Here is a 14,351-nt window from a genome sequence, read left to right as displayed (position 1 = left end):
TCTCTCAGAGGGCGTAGCAGGAGTCAAGTCTATTGTCTCAAGCTGGACGGTCACAGGTGAGCACAGCAATCAGTTTCTAGCCTAAGGAAAGATACTTAATCCTTAAGGAGATGCCAATGTTGGGAGGGGGAGAGAAGTTGCACCTTTATCTCAAGGGCCTTTGCTCTTCTCTCAAGGGCCTTTGCTCTTGCCATAGGGAATCTCTAAAGCAGATGTACAATGCATGCTCAACGGCCTCGGTCAGGCCCTTTTGGAAAGACAAAGTCAAGCCGAATTAGGTTTATACCAAATGGCTTCCTCATATACTCCAATATATCCTATTGCTTGCCATTTTTATTTGTCAGAGTGTAACTAAAACACACTTTGATTTCTCTTGCTAATACTGACCTTCTCCCATAGTGCAACTTCAATGCATTATTTCATAACAATATCTCTGACTGTGTATGCGTCTTTGCATAGACTCCCAAGGGTGAGGAGAAAACAGAAAAAAGGAAAGAAAATTCTCTCTTGTCATCATCACCCTTCATTTCTCCAATGTATCCTTTATCTTATGGCCAGACTGTCTTCCAATGTATATTTATAAATTTAAGTCTCTCTCTGGTCATCAAATCTCCTCAGTGGTTTCCTATTACTACAAAATAAAGGCCAAATCTCATGGCATTTAAAGCTAGTGGAAGGAAAAAATAAACAAACAAATGTCACAGAACCAAAATGACTAACATATGGCAACTCTCAGGCTTTTTCTTCTCCCTGTCAACTGAGGAGTGGTCTGGCTTTCCCCCCAACCTCATTTTTCCTTTTCCTTTTTCTTTTGAGGAGAGGTCTTCCAGTGTCCTTTGCACAGTTGCTGGTTGGTTGTATAGTTTGGGGGCTGCCCAAACATACCTGGGGCAAGGTGGGGCGTGGACCTTAGTTGCAGGGTGTGCTTAGCCTATTAAGCTGTGCCTGCAGGGTGCCAGGAATGATATTCCCTCCAGAGAGGGCGTGTTCATCTTACTGGAACAGAGGTCCCACATAGCTGGCTTTTGTGATTCAAAATCTGGAGAAGGGTAAGAAGTCTGGGCAAGAGAAGAGAAGGAAAAGGGCCAGAGAGAGGATGGCTAAGACTGAGAAAGGAGGTTTTTTAGCATGTTTAGTGTGAGAAAGTATCAGAATAGCTGTGGGTTGGTAAGGAAAGGGAAGGGGGAGAAATGAGATTCTAAGAACCGTTGCTCAGGTGCTGGCCCCGTGGCATAGCAGGTAAGTTCACATGCTCAGCTTTGGGGGCCCAGGGTTTGCAGGTTGGGATCCCTGGCACGGACCTAGCTCCAACCATCAAACCACACTGTGGCAACATCCCACATGAAAAGTCGAGGAAGATTGGCACGGGTGTTAGTTCAAAAACAATCTTCCTCAAGCAAAAAGAAGAAGACTGGCAATAGATTCCTCTGAGATTGGCTCAGGGCCAACCTTCCTCACCCTGCCCCCCCCAAAAAGAGAAAGAAGAAGAAGAAGAAGCATTGTTCAAACAAAGAATCTAAGCTATGTTGAAATTTCTTTTGGTTTCTAGACTATTTTCTTTGTCTGCCATAATGTTAGAAAAATCATTTTACTCTCCAGCCTCCATGTTTCAGTTTAACCCGCTAACCCGTTAGTTAAAGTTTGCAGCTGCCTTCCAGGTCAACGTGTGTTGGGAAAAGACATCCTTTTGTCTTTGCGTTCATCAGCTGTTTGACCTTGAGAAAGTTAACATTTTCCTTAACCTCCATTTTTTTTAATCTGCAAACTGGGGTAGTGAGAACACATGCCTCGTGGAATGGTTGTGAGGGCTAAGTGACATCATGTAAATATAAAGTCCTTTGCTCAGTATTTGGTGCAGTGAGAGTGCTAAATAAATGATAACATCCTGTTATTGTTTATGTTGTTAGATGGTGAATATCAGGCAGAATCCTTGGAAGTCTCCAGAAAGAAATTGTGTCCTGGCAAGCTAAAAGGGATCAAGAAGAAACCCTGGGGCTTGCTGAATTACAGTGACTAGAATGAAAGCATCTACTCTTTGCAGTGGTTTCTCTAGTCTGTAGACATAGCGTATTTTTATTTCTAACTGCTAACATGTCATATTTCCTCTAAGTAGTAGTTTCTTATGTTAAGCCTCTCATATAATTTTAACATTTTTCTGCATCTCATTTGCTTAAGCTTGTTTTTCTTTTTCCTTCCATGTTCCATCTTGTTTGCTTGCTCCTACTCAAAGCTATTTCTATTAAAAAGATTTAAGGACTGCAAACCTCCTCCAATCTTGAATTTAAATGGTGAAAATATGCTTAACATCTCATCTCTCTTCTCTCCAAGTCATCGCCTTCTTCCGTCCTGCTCCCCACTCTACAACTTTGGCATCTCCCCCAGAAAAAGCCTGCTCCTCAAGTTCTCAGCTTTCGCCTTCAGAGATGAAAAGGGGTAATCAGTTGTATCTCTTTGTTTCATAAAGAAACAACAATAACAACAAAAACCACACTGCCTCAACAGCTAGTTGTAATTACAAACCAGATACGACTTAAAATAAAATTCAAACACTGAGGCAAAAGTTCTTTGAGCCAGAGTGGTCCAAAGGGGCATCATCCCTCTTTCCCACAGTTTTCTTTCACTTCCTCCAAAAGTTCACTCTTTCCTTGTTGTATTGCAGAGTTCTATCCTCTCACATCATTTTCAAAGGCTCAAGGTTCTTAATCTACAGCCTGAAGATACTAGCACAAAGGTCTCTACTAGAATTTATGGATGGCTTTTAAGTGGAAAAGATCCTTTAAAACTATCTTAAAGACAATGGAGAGTGTGTGTGTGTGTGTGTGTGTGCAGCCGTGTGCACAAGCAGACATTTTCCGGGAAAAGGATCACATCTATTAGCAAAATCTCAAAGATCCCTCCAAAATTAGTCACACTTTCTAGGACTTCGATGGTTCATCCAAACACTTAATTTCACTTATTTCTGTTTTGCTCCTGCTTCTCCGATCGCAGGGACATTATCTTTACACAATACAACAGAACTATGTAGTAGTTCTATACAGGCATTTTAGATCTCAAAGCAGAAATGTTTCTTCCTTCCTCCTATCACATGAGAGGATTAGCCCCCAGTTTAGGGCCTATGCAATAGGCACTTCAATTAAATTGGTGTTTTCAAACAGTGCAGATGCATGGTGATACGAAGGAGAATTAAGCATAGCTCCTGCTGTCCAGGAGTTTATAATGTACCAGGAAGGCAGATATGTTAAAAAAAAAAACAACCCACAAAAAACACCACCACCCACAATCGCAGCAATGCAGTCATCTATATGCGGAACCATGGAAGGATAGATGGAGTTTCTAACCTTGTCTGGAGAGTTGGGATAGACCTGTTGAAACAGTGATATCCAAATGTTTCTTGAAAGGCCTTGGGGAGTTTTATAGAGAGGATGAGTGGGAGCAAGCATTCTTGGCAGGAATGGGTGTATGTGGGGCCTGAGGGAATTGGGTAGGTTTGGTGGGATCTGTGACTGGAGGGGACGTTGGGATCAGGTGAATGCTCCCAAGTGAATGACTTGCAATTTCAGGCCAAATCATACATGCATATATATGAGTGTATGTTATCTGTAAATATGTTCCCATGTAAAGAAAATGTGCTTTGGGGAGAGATCTGCCCAGTTGTCAAGAAGTTCCAAGTTGTAGGAGATGGGAAGGCACAGGATGAGCAGATAGAGACCATTTGGGAACCGAGGGGTCCAACACCTGAGCCCTAGAAATGCAGATCCAGGTCTGAGGTGGAGCTAAGGGGACAGTTCTCTGAGACATGAAAAACCATCCAAATCTGTCAGAGGGGAAAGAAGCCAAATCTGCTATACAGGCTCTTTAATTCTAGGAGCACTTTAAAAATCATCAATGAATATAGATCCCTAAACACTTCTCCGTTTGCTTATTTAACCTGGGAGCTTTCAGCTTATTTTATCAAGGATTGCCTTGGGTTTTGTGAAGGGTACTGTACAGAGTGCACGTGGTTTAAGTTATGCAATTATGTTCCAATGAAACCCGTTATTCACTGGTGAAGGTCAAATGTAGAATGACTATTTTTGAGAAGGTGACTCTCACATAATTCCTTTGCGTTTTAATAAATTGCGTGTTCGTGGACACTTTATTCTGAGCGGGTCTTTATTGCCTTGGCAAATAGGGCTACACACCATTTTTGCCTATGGAGACATTACTGATGGCAGAGCCTATAGACCAAAGAGCGTGAGACTAAACACTGTAGAGTTGTTTGCACATTACGGTTCTCTGTGAAAGAACCAGACCATTGTATCCTTTGCCTAGGGCTGCTTAGAGACAGTTTAGCTGTCAAGTAAACTTACTAAATGGGCTTTTAATTTGCTGTATATATCAGAACCTGAGGATAATGTTGCAAGTATCTGAGAATTGGCTTGTGGAAGAAGCTAAATTTGGCTGTTATCACTGTAGAAGGGGCCATGTTTGATTCATTGTTTTCGTTTGCATAACTTAAGTATTTTTAAGGAGCTGCTGAGAGAATATATTTGAATTAAATTTAGTGGGCAGAGTAACTATGGAAAGATTTGTGCTCTGAAAATGCTTTTATCTGAACCCTTTTCCATGGTAAAGATAGAAAATGTTTAGGCTGGTGTTTTATCTTTGTTTTTCTCCACCAAATAATATTTACTAGTTATCTTTCTTGATGACACAGACCTTGCTTCTTTCTTTGTTACCGTTATGATTTTGCTCAAGCATGTTGCCAACATATAGGAAACTTCAGGGTCTTCCGGGCGGGAGGACAGGGGTTGATGTTTTACAGGACGTAGTCACAGAGTATAGGATTTGTTAGAAATGGCGGGAGGTTTTTGAAGGAACATCCACCTGAAAGTTGCTTTCCTCCTGCCAAGCTTACAATGGTCTGTGGAAACCGTGACCAGTATGGCCACAGAGAGAAAGCCCCGGCCTGAGTCCTCCTGGGCATCCCCGGAGGGAGCATTCGCAGATGGGAACTAGCAGACAGTGAACCTCTCAGAGTCTGGCCCCGCAGGGCTCCAGATAAACTGGAAACACACGTTTTCCAGGAAAACTGAACTGTGTTAATAATGGCTGAAGGGTATTTCTCCATAGTTGGCATATGATCCCTAACATAAAGACGTGACACAATCAGTGAAGCCAGTTTGGGACACAAAAGAGGAGAAGCAGAGAATACAGACAATAAGGTCACAGCAGGAGAAGCCCTTGGGCAGAAGCTTCTTCCAAGCTATCTCCTTGAGGATCAGGAATATCTTTAATGTCCAAATTGATAAATAAATGACAAGTAATAGGATATATTGGGGTATGTGAGGAAGCCATTTGATTTAAAACTAATTCCACCTGACCTTGTTTTTCCAAAAGGGCCTGACATGGCCTGTGGAGCATGCATTGTAATCAGCTTTAAATATTTACTATGTCTCAAAGACAAGAATGATGCCCTTAAAGACAGGCATGTAACTTCCCCCATATTGGCATTTCTTTAAGGATTAGCGTCTCTCCCTAAACTAAGGATTAATTACTGACCTGCTCTGCTTACCTTGTGACCACTCACCTTGTGACCACTCACCTTGTGACCACCACTGACCTGCTGACCACTGATCTGCTGTGTCAGCAATGTAATCTCATGACTATTGTAAGAGGGACATTCCTGTCATATGTGATGTATGCTCTTTGTTCCAAGATGGTATATAACCACGCTGTACATTCTACTTCTTTGGTGCCCTTCTTTCCTTGGGGAAGAAAGGCCCCAGGCTAGTCCTCAGATCTGGCTCATAATAAACTCACCCCAATTTTGATTTATAGACTGATTATGGATTATTTGTGTCAACAAATTGGAGGATTTAATTTCACTTAGGTAGATATATGAATGGGCTATAGATTTTTGGTTCAGCAGTGAGTTGAAGAAATGATCTTAACCACTGACTGTGGAATTTCTGTTAAAGAGGAAAGTGGATTTAGGGAAACCATTTATGTATTAGACTGGGGTGAAAGATGAGAGCTTGGAGGCAGTGAACTAAAGAGATAGTGTAGAGATTGTGCATTAGGAATAAACATGGATTTGGGGAGAAAAGAGTCAAAAGTAGAGAAGAAACAGAGGCATGGTTGAACAATAGACGCCAAAAGACATTTAAGAAGAGGCATTCCTAATGCTCGCTTTTAAGTTTATATTGCACACTACTCATCTCCTTCTCACTTGCAAAGACAGTTCATGCAGTCTGCTGGGAACTCCAAAGCTTTGTAGAATTGCTAAGACAGCGCTTTCTTTGGCCTTGAGAGACATATGCAAATAAGACAAGAATAAAAATATTTGTAAGTGTTCTGATACCTGTTCTTTACCCCTTTAAGCACAATTTTAAGGTGTTAAAATATTCATCAGAATGTTAATATATGTATCATAAAATTAAAGAACATTTAGAAGTTGCAAAAGTGCTTTTCTATTTTTTCTTTTTTTTTTAAAGATTGTTACCTGAGCTAACATCTGTTGCCAATCTTCTTGTGTGTTTTTTTTTTCTTCTTCTTCTCCAAAATCTCCCCCTCCCTGGTACATAGTTGTATATTCTAGTTGTGAGTGCCTCTGGCTGTGCTATGTGGAACATGGCCTCCACATGGCCTGATGAGCGGCGCCGTGTCCGCATCCAGGATCTGAATCAGTGCAACCCTGGGCCCCCGAAGCTGAGTGTGTGAACTTAACCACTTGGCCACTGGCCTGCCCCAGCCCTTTTTTGTTTTTTTTTTAATTCTCTCTTAGCCTAGTCTTTGGTTACTTGACCATGTTTGTTTTGTATCTCTGGCTGCTAAACTTCATCCCATTTCTCCAGCATACTTCTCAGCAGTAGTCCTGGGATATCATGAGGTTATTGCCAATACTAAAAGTTTAGAATTCACTTTAAAATTTTAGGAATTTTCCCTGCTCTCAACTTTAAAAAAGGTATATATGTGAAAAATAATTAAGTTCCTCTTCAATGCTTATAGGGAAATTGTTTACTTAAAATGTTTATTTCTTGAAGGTAATTATCATTTCATGAAACTATTTGTGCAATTCTATAGCTTTAGATTTTTGTTTGAACAGAATGCATAAAAAAGAGCTGTTAAAAACTTAAGTATTTTATTTCCATGGCTAATGTACATCAGAATCTTGAAAACCACTCATTTGACCTATAAGATGAATTACGAAGGTAAATTAACTCTGTGGAAGTCACAAAAATCCTCTTTTGGACACTGCATTTCTGATGCACAATGATGGCACACACAATTTCCTTTGATGTTATTGCAGTACTGTGCAGAATTCTTTCTAGCATTCTGTCTGCAATTCTTTCTAGTAGAAATGATACAGGCTGGCTGCTTCTGAGTGCTCTTCAGGGCTGCAAAGAAAAAGTTTATAAACTATGATTTTTAATTTTTGGTTCAAGACATGGTCAGAGGGTTCGTATTATCTTAAAATAATTTTTTATCTTTTATAACCACAGGGCTGTAATAGCTAAAACAAGACCTGGGAGTTGCCGATGATTAGGTAAGTTGAATTTGCAGCTTTGCCAGATGTCTTCTTTAGCTGGGAAAGAGAAAGATCATGAGGACTAGAAAGGAAGTGTTTGGATGATGCTGAGTGTCCTGGTCCCCACAGGATCTCCTTTGCCAGCATGGTGACCCTCCTTTCCTATTGACGAAGCTGATCCTGCCTTGCCTAGAAACCTAAAACGACCTCCCCTGAGATCATTATGCTGCAAGGATGAGGTGACTCTCCTCACAGCCGACCCTTTGTCTCTCTCCTTGTTTTCAAATCTGTAATTACAGTTAGGTCCCAGCATGCCACAGGGGGAGTACGAAGTGTGACTCGAGAGGACAGTGCTGACAAAAAAAGATTTGTAAGACTTTGACAATTCAGGTGATCAAAAAACAGCAACAAGCATGGGAATTGATACTAACGGCCCTAGGGCAGAGGAGAAAGAACCTGATTTTAGGAGACACTCATTCTCCCAGCTGCTAGGCATGTTGGCTGCTGAAAACTCACATCTGAGTTTCTCACTAGGAGTTGACCTCTGCTGAAGAGCCTTCTCCTTGGAACAGCCCACACAAAGGATTGGTCAGTTCAGGGATGTAAAGCCTTTGCCCCTTCCCTCCATTCAGGACAACACTGAAGGGTCATCCTAGCTCTGTGCACTTGGCTGAAACCTCTGTTGCAAGGGCCTTGCAATTCAGCTTCTCCCTCTGCTCAATTCTGCTTCTGTTGCTCACTCACAAACGTTATTACTGAGAGCAGTGTGCTATAAACTTCCTGCGTACAAATCTACATCTCAGAATCTGTTTCCAGGAAGAGTAGACCTAAGACAGTCCCTGACAGGAGTAATCCACAAAAGTAGACTCTGCAATGGAATATTGGTGCTGCCTCCTGTGTTGCCGGCTGGCACAGAGGACCCATTGCTGCTCACAGGTAGAGTATGGGGAGCCCCCGGCTTACCATAGTCTTGTAATTGTGGTATTCATTGTGTGTGTGTGTGAAATTCATTGGGGTGAATTGTGATGGATTTTGGTGAAGGAAATGCACTGCTGGGTCCAGTATCTCAAGAGTTTCAGGGATTCAGGGAGAAATGGTAATTATAAGGGCTATGGAGCGGGATGCCTGTTGCTGGTGGTCATTGATACATTGGAGAAAGAGAAAGAAGAGCTGAGAGTGATTAATCACCAATTAAAGGCAAAGTGTGAAAGTCAGAAGGTGTGCTTGAAAGCATATAAAGCAATTCTTACCTTCTGGTACTTTAAGGCAGAAAAAGCTAAGGCTCAGGCTCAGGGCTTAATTAGGAGAGTAGCAAAGCTTCAGAGAAGGAATGTGGAAATCCCAACCCCAAGTCTGTGTATCAATGTCTGAGCCGAGTGCAGACTTAAGTTTAATGCATGAGGTTCATTAACTCTCTGAACCCTCTGAGCCTGTAAAAGTGACCCACTCCTCCCTCTAGGAGGCTAGTGCTCTGCCACTTTTTTGAAGATGGTACAGAGGCTTCTGCCCAGGAGATAGCAAGCACCTCCACTTAGGATGTAACCCCACCTGCTACTGGAAACCAGATCAACAGCTAGAGTTGAGTCACAACATAACCTGGCCGGGAAAGTGCTGGGCCTGCTGAGGGAAGAAAGGGACCGCACCTGGAAGAAGCTGTGGCACTTACACAGCGTGTCCCCTCAGGAGTTGGGAGACCATGGATTGGACTAGATTCCGAGGGTGCTGGCTCCGGGGAGTGGAATGCAAAGTTGGGTAGGAGATAGTTTTTCAATATGGGAACACTTTCCTGTGACACAGGAGTTAACACCCTTTCAAGGACCTGGGACAGGGTGCCAACACTCTATGAAGATAGCTCTTAGAAGCTTGGAGAAAGAAACAGCCCACACTAAGTGAAGTAAAATGTGAGAATTACTGAGAAAAATGGCGGAAAAAAATGAGACAAAGGCTTGAAGTGGGCATGCTAAATAGATATATTATGTGAGAATAGAAAACACTGGCTTGATTGAATTTGTAAGGAAAAACAGAACAAAACCTCTGCTGTATTCTATGAATTCCAAGGTGGACGTCATTTGCAACCAGTAACTGTATCCATCACGTTCTGAGCCATCCTTATTGGTGTGTGGTTAATAGATTTTTGTTGTCATTGTTGGTTTGTTTGTTTTTAACTATATGTGAATCCCGAGAAAGAGTTAAACATGGGCTGTGTGTTCCGCCACAGTTCCCATTGTGTATGGCCCCTCTTTGCTCTAGGAAGGGGCTTTCTCACTCCTCTGCAAGGTATACAAGTCTCCTCTGTTCTGGATGGGTTGGGTAAGGGGCTATGCAGAGTTCTGGGGCTCAAGCCTTGGTGGATGGTTGATGGATAGGTAGTGGGCTGAATTCTGGTGATTGGTGGCCTTACAGGGTATCAATTCTGCACTGACTCAGGCCCATACCTCTCTCTGGTTTTCCTCACCCACCCTCCTGTCCACATGGCAGGCTCTAGTTCTCTCTCCTCTCACCCACTGCATCATTTTTCTAATCCTGGGGAGCAGTATCCCCTTCTGCAAGCCTGCACTTGAATCTCTCAGCCTGCCGAAAGGCCAGATTGTTGTTGAAGAGTTGAGCATCCTAGCTTTCTTTTTAAGGCTCTGTATGGGTGACTTGTGTCTGCCCTGAGCACTTGGGGAAAAGAGGAAGCCCTTGGGGTACAAGTCAACAAATCCAGTATTTGAGAGGAAAGACGTATCCCATCACGAACCTCTATATTGTTTTGTGTGTGAGGTGGCAGAAAATAGTTTAAGAACTGCTGAAATACATAACATTGTCTGACTAGACCAATCAGAGAACATTTTAGTGAAACCTAGAAGCCAATCTGCTTTTAAAATTTGTGGGCTTTTGCCAGTTCCACTGGACAAGTTATGTGCATTTCCACTCATTTATTGAGCAAGCTGAAGAGTTCCTGAGGACTTGGAAATTTATCTTATGATCCTAATTTCTTCCCATATTTCCCAAGCCTGACTCATTAAATCACCCAACCAAACTTGAACAAGCATCCATGACGTTTTCCCCTTACACAATCTGCTCTCCAATAAAGGCTACGTGAAGAGGAGAAACTCAATTATTTTAAGATAAAGAGTTAGATTAGGTGGCGCTCCACATAGTTGCCAGCCATCTGGTTCAGTCACAAACTCCCTAGGGATCCTGAACATATTTGCAACTGAAAAGAATTTGAACTTGAATGACTTTTAAATTGGGACATAAAATGTGGCAACCCAGACTATGCAGCTACTTAGCAAGGACTAATGAATGGACCTGTTTTCAGCCTTATGCTCCATGTTTTCCTCTCTTTAGAGAGAACTAAAAAGGATGCAAACACTTGTTAATAATTAAATTAAAAATACTTTTCCTAAAATTAAACCATACCTATAAAATAGATTTTAATTTAATCCAAAAAAGTCTTCTGCTCTGAGTGACCTTTCTCATTTGCTGGTTAGCAGGGAAGCACATTATCAGTAGTTAAGTTCTTGCGTTAAGGAAATGCAGTGTTTTATAGATAAGTCTACAGACTATAAAGTAACAAACCCTATTTTCATGGTGGAATTATTTTCATTATCACGTCAGACACACCTCTTCAGCTGCCTCCAGCTCAACCCAGCTGCACCTGTACTGAGCTCCACCGTGAGCGGTCTCTGAGTGCATGTGCTGCTGGGAGTGGGGAACTGTGGATGGCATTTAATCTCCAGAAACCTGCAGCGTTTCTATGTCAGAGAAGTCATACGTCGGAACACAGTTGTCCAAGTCCTCTGTCAGACACCACGAACTTTCAGTTTATCATAGTTTGTCCAGCAAACACTAATTTTAGATCTTTTACAAATCATTATTAAGAATACTGTCCCCCACTAACTACCCACACTGGATTAACTTTCACTAAGGGACTGCAGTTGATACTGATGAGGATTTTTAGGATGCTTAATTTTAAAATGGCTTATGATGAGGATTTTTAGGCTGGTTAGTTTTAAAACTACAGATGAGATTCAGGCTCCAAGGAGTGGAATTTGTTTGCCCCTTTGTTGGGAAACATTTACATTTCTAAGGGAAACCTCTATCTGTGAAGATGCCTCCCTCTCTGTACCAGGAAGAAGAAGAGAGATGACCTTATCCCTAGAAGCTCTTAATGGGGAAGGCAAGAACTTAAGTTGGTTGCTGTCTGGCAATCTCATGTAACTGGTTTAGGGTGGTGGCGTCTAACCTTTCTAACCTTTACTTAATCCGATTTGATTCTTGTCTAAAAGTCATGGGATCACCCAATGACCAGACCCCACCTGCACTGATACCATTTTAACTTTTTTTCATGTTCTTTCCTTTGTCTTGTAAAGAGATGAATCACATACCTATGCCTTAAATTTAGCCCTAACCCTCAACTCGGGGCAGCAGCAGGAGCTCTGACTGCCCGTGGGTCCTGTCCCCACACACCAGCTCTGCCTGCCCATGGGTCCTGTCCCCATGCCAGCGGGGGCAGCAGAAGCGGCAGCAGAAACTCTGACTGCCCATGGGTCCTGTCCCCATGCTATTCCACTCTCTAAATAAAAGAGCACTACTGCCAGATCTTAAGAGTCTAAGAAATCTTTCTTTCGACTCCTCGGCTCACCGACCCCGCATCAGATACCAACACAGGCCCAGACAACAGGTGTCCCAGGATGACCGTTTAAAGATGTCTCAAATTTTTCATGCATGTAATTGACAGTGAGCGATTTTGAGACAGTTGACTTTAATTTTGAATTCTAAAGGGATGGTCTTTGATCAATGAGAAAAAAGCTTCACTTGCTACAGAAAGATTGGCTGAGCTAGAAAAAAATATTTTTGGTTCAAATGTACTAGGCTTATATTTTAAGAAAATTCAACTAGTTCAGCCCATGCAGAAAATTTCTAAAGGAAGATGTATGACATAAATTTTACATTATATTTGCTTATGCACCTCGACAAATGTTTGTAAAAACATATATTTTTGGAACGTTTTAGTAATTTTTTTGAAAAATGCATTGCCAAAGACAGAATCTTTATCCACTGGAAAAATGGGTACAACTTACAAAGACCCAAAATTTGACTGTGGAGCAAGAACTCTTTAGGTCTTCAGTTGATCATCACCCGATTGAAGAAGGAATAATTTGTTTTGTACAGAGCATGGCATACAGTAGACTAGGGGTAATCATTACAAGCTTCTAGGCTTGGTCCTTTGGACAAAATTGCTATTTGATATAGTGTGCTTGCAAAGGATATCATAAATAATAATGACAATGATGGTTAATGATGAATATGCCATTTATTGAACACTTACTAGTGCCAAGCACTCTTCGAAGCACTTACACACGTTAACTCATTTGATCAACCAATAATCTTAACCAATAGCATAAATGCTGAGATGAGCTTATTTCTTTCCTAATTTCAGGCAGTCATAAAAGGGCTGCAGCAGATAAGAGATTAGGTCTGGGTAAAATATTCAGGGCTTCCTGGAGAAGGTCAACTTTGACTGAGTTCCTGAGAGGTGGCTTGTTTGGAGGAAAAGCACGACCATCTAGCTCTGGTGGACATTAAGGTAGGAGCCTGTTGTGGACACCTTGTAGAAAATGTAAGAAAGCTCCACTGGGGAGCATTGCATTGTCTCTGGTTCCCCTTCTACGCTGATCAACCACCTCGTACAGTAAATCTCAGGCAGTTCTCAATAAAGTACTATTGCCTATCTTGATGATGTAGGGAAATGTGTGTGTGGTGTATTTTGAGTTGCTAAAATGATCGGAAAGGAGTAATCACTCGCAATGAGTGGCTGGAGGAGTAAGGGATGTTAGTAAGAAAGGGAGTAGGGGAAAGTAAGAATAAGGGAAAGATGAGATAAACCCACAATAGTAATGAACCATTTTATCCAAAACGCCCATGGCACTTCTGGAGAAACACTGGAGGTAGTTCAAGTCCTCACCAACATATATCCAGGATGGCTTTACTGTGGCAGAGCTGGAATAGGGAATGACATAGTCAGGGGGAGTTTATAGAATCAAGTCTAGAATATTTTTATCCAATATTTTCTGGAAATTATAAGGCTCCAATAAGAATGTACTAATATTGTGACATTAATTTGTTAAATAAATTTTGTATAATATATCTTTGCTGTGGAAACTTTAGAAGTAGAAGGAAGAAGGATAACCCCCATGAATATATTAGTGTATTTCCTTCAGGTTTTACTGAGCATATTAATCAATTGATTGCAGATAGTTAAGATTCTAAAGACAACACACATATTTTTAATTGCCGTTTTTGAACATTTCCTAGAACGGAATAACTTTCATAGCCTAAAACCAATACTGTATACTTGTAAGTTTCTGAGTCTTTTAAAGGCTTCTATATGTGCAGAGTCATTAGATATTTACATTTCAAATAAGAGTAAGCTTTAATTATAGTTTCAGCATTTTATTTACCTTTGCAGTATTTCAAACGAGACTGGAGGGAGTTTATTTACATTGCATGTCCAAACCGACCTGTGAAGTGATGCTTTAGCCCTCGATAAAAGATGAGAGCATCTCTGCAGACCAATTGTCCCAGTGAGAGCTGCCTGCATGAACTCTCTAAGGCTTCAGGCAGCAGTCTCTGGAGGCCGTTACACTGTACTGGTTCATCCTGGACAGTGCTCTCCCACCAAACCCTCCAACTCTGATGCCTGAACTTTCCTCCACTGACCGTTAAATAGACAGCCAATTCTCAATGAATTTGTCCATGTCAGCAGTTTCCTATATCTTTTTGGTGTCAACTAACTGTTGTTATATTGTTAGTGCACCTTTCTAATTAACGTTTATCCTTTTTAATCCAGTCA

The sequence above is a fragment of the Equus asinus genome, chromosome 9 (assembly GCF_041296235.1).
Source record: "Equus asinus isolate D_3611 breed Donkey chromosome 9, EquAss-T2T_v2, whole genome shotgun sequence".
In the NCBI taxonomy this organism is placed as follows: Eukaryota; Metazoa; Chordata; class Mammalia; order Perissodactyla; family Equidae; genus Equus; species Equus asinus.
The sequence above is the reverse complement of the archived record's forward strand: the minus strand, read 5'-3'. Positions refer to the sequence as shown.